Here is an 8,887-nt window from a genome sequence, read left to right on the forward strand (position 1 = left end):
GGTAAATCTGCACCTAAGATCTAGAAATCCACTGGTAAGAAACCCTACAAACCAGTATGCTTTTATTGTCATAAGCCAGGACATATTGCAAATGTTTCTAGATCTAATGTTGTTAATGGTTATAGACCTAATGCCTATCAGGGATAAAAAACTATAACCTTTAATGGATATTGTTACACTTGCAAAATGTTTGGGCATAAAGTTGTTGAATGTAGGTATGGAGAAAATAATCTGACACCCCACATGAATCAAAGATCTGGTGGTGATTGGCAAAGAACTTTTAATGATTGGAGAAATGCAAATTGGTAGAGACCCTATACTAACCAGTCTAGTCCCTATGAGATGGAAAAGAGAATGAATGTGATTTGCACAATCTGTCATAACTATGGTCATGTAGCTTTGAATTGTAGAAGAAGGACTGGTAGAGGCAATGCTGGACCCTGGAGAGCATCTCGTATGCCATGTTTTCATTGTCACCAACCGGGACACCTTGCAAAGTTTTGCGAAGCTAAAATCAGACAACTGGTAAATCAATCTGTTGACCATAAAGGGAAGAAGAAAGTTGATGTAGAAGAGACTAGAGTAGAGATGAACAAGATCTAGAAAAACAAGAATGATGAGAAAACAAAAGACAAACCATCGGAAGATCCAAATTCTTCACCTAGTGTGGAGAACTCATCATTGGTAAACTGAGTTGTTAAAAGGCTTAGGGGGAGCTTAATGTCAAATCCATTTCCGGACCCCCTATATGATGTGTGGTAAGATAAATCTATATATCTTGATGCATTATAATATTGTGAAGTGATTTTATGATCAAACCAATAGGTTTGATATGATATGAGAACCAGTAGTATATTGAATGGTGTTTTAGGGTTTGTTTGTTTATACAATCGGGAATAGAATTTAATGTGGTAAGGCAAATAAAATGAATTTTTGAATATCATTTATCACTTTGCATTCTTGAGAGAACCTGAAGAGAAAAAGGAGAAGAGAAGAGCTTGTGTGAGCGACATTTGATCAGTTTAACAGAAGATTTGGAGTGATCTACGATCGGTAATCAATGAAAGTACATTCTCAGTGTTGAAACCCTAGTTGTGGAAGCGTTGCAAGGTATTTATCTAATAAATCTTATTTGTTTCTAAGTTTGTATCTCTGAAGATGGATGCACCACATCTAGTAGATGTTATAGTCAGGCCTCGTCTAGAGTTTAAGAGGCATCCTTTTGTATCCATTGAAACCGATCCTGTCGGAGCCCCATCTGGAGTTCCATATGGAGTTTTGCATGTAGTGGATATTAGATTATACATTCACTAGAAGTTGGAAGATCTTGGAATTTATGCTATATTTGATCAATATAGGGTTGGTGTTGAGGAAATGGGGACAAGGAAAAAACAAAGTTCAAATGTTAGTTTCCAACCATAATACCAAGACAAAGAACTAAAACCATTCCAAACATATAAAAGAAAGATTAAAAAGCATGTAAGTAAAGCAAGATAAAAGAGGAGAAGGAAGATAAATCTCCGTAAGATGCTTCCATGATGCCTTTTGACATTTCTACCTTGTTTCTCCCCTCTCCAACTCCCAAATGAGTGTAGCTCTTAGCTTTTAGCACTATCCATGGATGCCATATGGAGATTCAAGATGGTTGTAGATGATAAAAAAATGCTATGAAAGTGTAAAAGGGTTGCTATGAGAAAGCTCCTAATGTCTATGTAAATTTTACTATAATAACAATACTCTAATGCTCTCTAATGCCTTTTTTTTGCTTGAGGGATGAGGTCCTTTTATAGGGAAAAATATTGATTGAATGGCTAAGATTGATTGAGCTTGTGAAGGGTCAAGATTGATGGGTTGAGGATCCATGTGATGGCTTTCAACCCAATCCCATGATGACAAGTGTCAACATGAGATGGATTGAGTGGAGAGGGAAGGAGGATTTAATGCCTAAGGAGACCTGAGGGTAACCTTATATGGGTTGGGTTATTGGATAAATCTATTATCCAAGGGATAAGCTCTTATGCAAGAGTAAAAGGGATAACTATGGTCAAAGAAATGAATGCTTCAAGATACCCATGAGTTAAAGGATGGTTGAGTTAGAGAGAAAGTCTCTAACCAAAGGTTGAGTTTGGTTTAACCATTTATGGTCATGTAAGAGCCTTTAATGGTTTTAGAAGAATTTAGAGGTTAGCTTGTTGGAGACACAAAGCCTTTAATGGTTATTGAAGACTTTTGAGTTGTTTTGAAAAGTGACCTTTCTTAAGGGATGTGCAAATGATTAGAGAGGGGGATTAGGATAACTAGAAGGGGTTAGAAGAGTCTAGAAGAAGGGTTAGATATGGAAGTGGATTTGGTGGGTGAGAGAAAATAGGATTTTATTTAGAAATAAAAGATGTTTATTTGTGCAGCTTACATTTGTAGGTGTAATATGGTGAAATGTGAATGAGAGATCAAGAGGAAAACTACCCTTTCCCTCCAAAGAGAGATGAGAGTTTCACTATAGATTTTTCGTCAAACACTTTTCACCTAGTTACATTGGAAGAGGAGATGAGAATTCACTAGATTCAACCTCCAAAGATGGAGATAGAATTTTGAGTGAAATCGGAATGATAAGTTGATCCCCTCTGCCTATTTGAAATGGAAAAGAATTGGTTGAATTATGTAGTACAAAAGTGACAAAGAACTGATTATAACTTAAGATTGGAACTTGGGATGAATCTTTGCACCTAGATCTAGCAGTAATATGTCAAGACGAAGTCACCTTGCGAATTTGAGGAAAAATTGCCTGGACCATGGCGGGAATGTATACGGTCCTCCAAAAAATTCACAAAATGAAAAGGGTTTATCTGCCTATGCAAATGGAGCCCGAATCCAAAATTATAGTTGTGTACCTGCAACCTACACACAAAAAAGAGAGGAAAATGGGTTGGGATTGGGGGTTTGCCTTTAGGTCAAACCACAGTTTTGGAATTAACCAAGTAATGAAAGAAAGTACTTGCAAGTAGATGTAAATGAAAGATTGAATTGTAAATCACCTCAAGGGAGGTTGTGTACTAGCAATGTTGATAGGGATGCTTGTGTTGAATTGAATGTTGGAATCAATCTCCTCTTCAATGGTTGAATCCTTGACTTGAATGCAACACCTATCCTTGAAGGGAGACTTGAGAATGCTCAATGCTGGAAAAGAATGCTTGAATGCTTGAATGCTCTTGAATGCTAGATCGCTTATGCAACTTGACCTACTCCAATCTTATCCAACTTTAACTTATGCAAATGAGAGGATAAATGCCCCTTAAATACATGTTGAATTTGATTTTCATCATAGGCCGACATTGGGAGATTTTTCCCGCTCACTGCACAATCTTCTATGCAACCCTAGGAAGGTTCTTGCCCAAAATAGGGTAGGGAAAGGTGTGCCATGCCGCTATCCTAGGAGGGAAAGGCTGCCACACCCCTTTCCTAGGGGAGACAGGACTGCCATGCCCCTGTCCTAGGGGAGATAAGGCCGCCACGCCCTTGTCCTACCCCTTTCTCTAGGGCAGAGTGCAGAAAAGGTGGTGCGGAGGCCAAGAAAGAAGCTGAATCCGAGGGTTAAGCAGTCTTCAGTCTCTGATTAGGCTAGAGGATTCGATCTCGCGTGTGTGAGGACCCTAATGCAATCAAAAATTGCTAGGGTTGCTATTTTATGAATCTACATTTATCCCCCACTTTAGTGGGAGTATGAGCGTACGCCAATACTTCTAGTAAAGCACAAGGAAACAAGATTGAAAGATTTTTACCATGTCAAGGAGGCAAGATGTGCCAAGCCGCTAGTGGACTTAGGATCTTATGACTTCGATTGACAAAGTAAAAGAGAAGATCAAGAAGGGGAGAACCATGACTGCAAGTAGAAAATTTCCCGTCACTATGAGTCATGAAAGAAAGGATACCAAAGATTACAAAGAAAAAAAAAGTTCACTAAGTAATTCTAAGTATCAAGAAAGAAAATATGAGCGAAGTGTATGCCCCCATGTTAAAGTGATCACACGTGCCTTATCGAGAGCAATTGCTTTAAGGTAGGATACACCCAAGAGAAAGACAATGGAGGAGCTCGTTATCACAAGGATCTATCCCCCAATCGAGGAATAAATCCAAGGATAATGAACACAAAACATGAGTTAGTGTCACTTTCCTCGGGGTCAGTATGTTGTATGATAACTCATGTATATCATGTATGTATATGTGCATATAATAATCGTCATTCCCTAAAGAAGGACAATACCTTAGAAGAAAGGGAAGAGAGGATGTCATTTGAGTCAACATGAAAGAGACCAAGAAAAGATCTCAATGCTTTGCATCATCCCCAAGTAGACATTAAGGGAAAAATAGAAGAACAGGAATACACATAGAAGAATGGTCACAAAAGAGAAAGAAATGAGAGAGAGAGAAGATCTATAATGCTAATATTGCTAATCTAGCATGACGTCTGCCTCTTGATCTTATTGATCACTATTTTGGGAAGGCAAGCAACACGCTAGAGGAGCGATATCGAGCACAACAGATGGATCTATCACAAGATCCACACAAGGGCTATGCTCATGTTGTAAGTCACTTTGTTTGATTCTAGGAGCTAGGATTAGGGATTGTGAAAATTCAATTGATAAATTATTGTCCACATCAACATATTCATACTCACTATCAGAAGCATTAGGAGTTGTATGACCATCATGAATAAAATTTTCACCCATTTCTTCATCAAAGTTTAGAGAAAGAGGAGCAAGAACACGAATAGGAGTAAAACCATCACATGTTTTGTGCAACTTGTGATTCGGAGATGTAGGTTGAATATCTTGCTTAGGATAAAATGGAATCATGTCAACTGTTGGAGTCTGAGGAGATTGAGTATTTTTAGGGATAGCTTCACATGCTTGAACACGGTGTCTTCGTCGGTGTTCTCTCGCACAACGATTCTGATGGGTCTTAGTGGAAGGATGAGAGGACGGAGGAACACTTGAAAAAGTAGGAATGTTTCTCTCCTTGATAGTTGAAGGTTTAATTTGAGGTCTTTTTGTTTGAACAAGAGGAGAAGCAAGCCTCTTCTCTCGCTAAGAGGAAGGAGGTGGAATTGTGCCATAGAAAGGAGGAATATTAGGTGTAGGAAGGAGACCAGGTCCATCATGAGAAGGAGGTATAGGTATAACCTTAGGAGGAATATTGTTGTTCTCCTTAAGAGAAGGTAAAGTCACATCCATAGGAATAGTTTGATGATCTCCCTTAGGAGAGAGATTAGTTCTATCCGTGAGGGGAAGAAATTCATCTTGAAGAATAATAGGAATGTTAAGTGTTGGAGATCTAGGTTGACTTAAGGATAAGATCATATCATTCTTCCATTTTTGATAAGATTGAAAAAGAGCATCGCTCCTTGATGGAAGAGATTGAAATTGTTTAGGCCAAAAGAAATCAATAAGGACATCGGGGCTTCTTTCAGATGGACGAAATAAACTATGGCTCACAGTTATGATTTCTCCATTGTGAGGAAATTTTAGACACTTGTGGATTGGAGAAGCAATAGCCTTAATGGAATATAGCCAAAGATAGCCCAACTTCACATGGAATTGCTCAGAAGAGGGTATGATAACAAAGTAAGCATCCATGGGTTTAGTATGAACTTCAATAGGAAGGGTGATAGAGCCAATGGTAGGACAAGAGAAGCCATCAAATAACTTGACGACCAAATTAGAAGAATTATATATTGGTTTATGCAATCGTAAAGTGAAAAGATACTCTTCAGTTATGATATGAACCATGCAAGAGGGGTCAATCAAGGCACCATGGCAAGGGATATCCTTAACCTTTGCAACTATGTATAAAGGGCCATCGGGTGCTCTAATGGTCTCGCTAGGGTTAAATGTAATACAACGATCCTTAGGTATATCTTATGTTTCTACCATATTAACCAAATTTGGAGCCATAGAGGTGAATTCTTCAGAAGAGAAAGAATTAGGCACAATCTCAATAACGTTAGAGGTATGAGAAAGCAAGGGATCAGTGAAAATCTTAAGAATTTGATTAGGAGGAGCTACTGATTTATTCCCTTTATCATTTACACCTACCACAGATATAATATTATTACCAATCAATTCTTGAATCTTATTTTTCAATGTGAAACATTTCTCAGTATCATGACCAAGCTGACGATGAAATTGACAAAATGAATTGTTATCAAAATAAGGGGATGCAAGTTTAGAAGGATCAATTTGTTTTATAGGAGGAAGTTTTATAACATTTATGTGCAACAACTGAGACATAATACTATGTAAAGATTCATTCAAGGAAGTAAACTGTCGTTCTCTTTGGAAAAATTTAGAAATAGAAGGCACACCTGTTGTAGCATTCAAATTGTGGTTGTTGATTGTATCATTGAACTTGATGAAGCTTTTTGTTGGTTTGAAATTTGCAAACGGTTGTTGAACACTCCCCCCCTTATCACTCAGAGCCATAGGAGTAGACTGCTTCATTTGACTCACAACTAGTTGATAATTGTGGAGTGTTGCGCACAACTACGGAAAGGAAGTAAACTTAGACAAAAGAAGTTTTTCCCTGATATCTTTTTGTAAATTAAAAATGAAAATTATTTGAATCTCATTATCAGGTGCATGAAAAGAAATTTGAACACACAAATGTTTAGATCTGCCAATAAAATCAGTCACTTTTTCTTTAACACCTTATTTACAATGCATTAAATTAGTCAAAGTGATTTTAGGACCAATGTTGATTTGAAATTGTTGGATGAAAGCATTTTCCAGTTGTTGAAATGAAGTGATAGAATAAGAAGGCAAAGAGAAATACCATTGTAAAGCCTTATCTCTTAGTGTTCTTGTAAACAATTTTGCAAGCAATCTTTGATCATAAGCAAAATCAGTACACAAAGTTTGAAATGTTTTGACATGCGCAAGAGGATCACCTTTTCCATTATAAAGTTCTAATTGAGGGATCACAACATGTTTAGGTGGTATGGCTTTAACAATATCAAGAGAAAGTGGGCTCGCAACATCAAAGGTGGGCACAATAAACTTTGATTGACTCATAGAAGCAATTTGTTGTTGTAAGGAAGATATGGTTTTAGCAAGATTATTAATAGTCAATTTAGTAGAAGAATTGATGTTAGACTTAGTTGATTGAGAAGGTGGTGTGATGTTATTGAAGGAAGGCATGGACTGAGAATAAGGTGGTGGGATATTATGATAAGTAGGCATAGGTGATGATTGGGTAGGAAAAGGGACACTTGAAGGAGGAATAAAGTTGTTGAAGAAATTGACTGTGTTGTATTGATGTTTTGTCATTGATGTCAACAGTAGTTGTTTGGATGCTTTACCACCACCCTTCTAGTCCCAGTAGGTTGAGTAGTTTTTGGTTAACTTGGATCTGGCATGATCTAGTTGCCTCTGGTATAATTTGGTGATGGAATTGATTTTTTCATAATGCTTATACTCATATTTGGTCAATTGGTTTTGGTCTGGTGATTGGATGCTATCCTACTTGCTATGAAGATTGGTTTCTAGTTCTGGTGAGGGTTTCACCGACAGAGCTTTAAGTGGAGATGTTTGATGCATTGCATAATTGGTGTTGGTGTAGCTTCTGATAGAGTTTCAAGATGTTGTTGGTGATCATGTTCGAGACGGTGTTTGGAGATCATTGTTGAAGCGTGTGGACCTATACTTGGTCCTGGTTGATCTAGGTTATGAACCGACATTAATGTAACATGTGGATAGGACCTATTGTTGTATTTTCGGGATGTCTTATGTGTTGGATATTATTTGTTTTGGTCTAAGGCTGATATGGTTTGTAATTATGTAATTGGTTTATTGTTTGGTGGTCGACCTAATTGTTCATGGTCGAGGGATTGTATAAATAAGATGTAAGATCTCATTGTAGATCATCATGGTTATTGTAAGAGGTCATGGTTAAGGAATGTAATGTGTGAATAATGTAACATCATTCAGGCAGAGGAGTTGGTCGATCATTGGAGATCGAATTGGGTATGTGAGAGGATTTAGTCCTCCGGTATTGAGCTTAATCAGAACCATACTCAGGCATAGGAGATGCTATCTTTTGCAGTTCAACACTTCTCCGGGTTGTAGTCTGGATTTGTATGTAGTCAGTGAGACTCCTTTGTGATGAGTAGTGTGCTCTAGATTGTTGACCTTCCTGGAAGTGCAGGCCCCTTCATTGTAAATTCACATACTTACTACAAAAGTATTATCTAACTGTGGGTAGGCTTCCCACTGTGGTTTTTCCCTTTACCGGGCTTTCCACGTACAAATCTTGGTGTTGTGTGGATGGGTTTTATTCTGTGATTATCATTTATGCTTAATTGAATTAATTGCTATTCCGGTATTATTGTTTTGGGTTCTAATATTGTTGTTTTAAATTGCTAATGCTTTTGGTAATTTGTGACAACTGATTCACCCCCGCCCTCTCAGTTGTCTATCGGTTATTTGAACTGCCTAACAAGAACTACCCCCTCGTGTCACACTGATTGGTTGAGGAATAATGGGAACACTTATGGAAGACATAGGTAAATATGGAGGATTAAATGAAGAAGAAGGATTGCCCCCGTGACCAATGTTTGTAGGAATGACACTTTGAGTTGAAGAAGCCATGATATTGGAGGCAACAATAGGAATACTAGTCATAAGAGTAGTCAAAGGAATAGAAGGATTGACTTGTGTTGAAGGTTGTGAATAACCTAGGGTTTCGGCACAACTCTTGATAGGCATGACATTAGAATCAACAATATGTGCAATGCCATGCAATATATCAATTCCATTCTTATCACTTTGAATCATGTGTTTAAGGCCTTCAATTAATAGAAGAGCTTCACTATTAGGGTATTCTTGGGACATCCATT

This window comes from Cryptomeria japonica, chromosome 9 (assembly GCF_030272615.1).
Source record: "Cryptomeria japonica chromosome 9, Sugi_1.0, whole genome shotgun sequence".
Classification (NCBI taxonomy): Eukaryota; Viridiplantae; Streptophyta; class Pinopsida; order Cupressales; family Cupressaceae; genus Cryptomeria; species Cryptomeria japonica.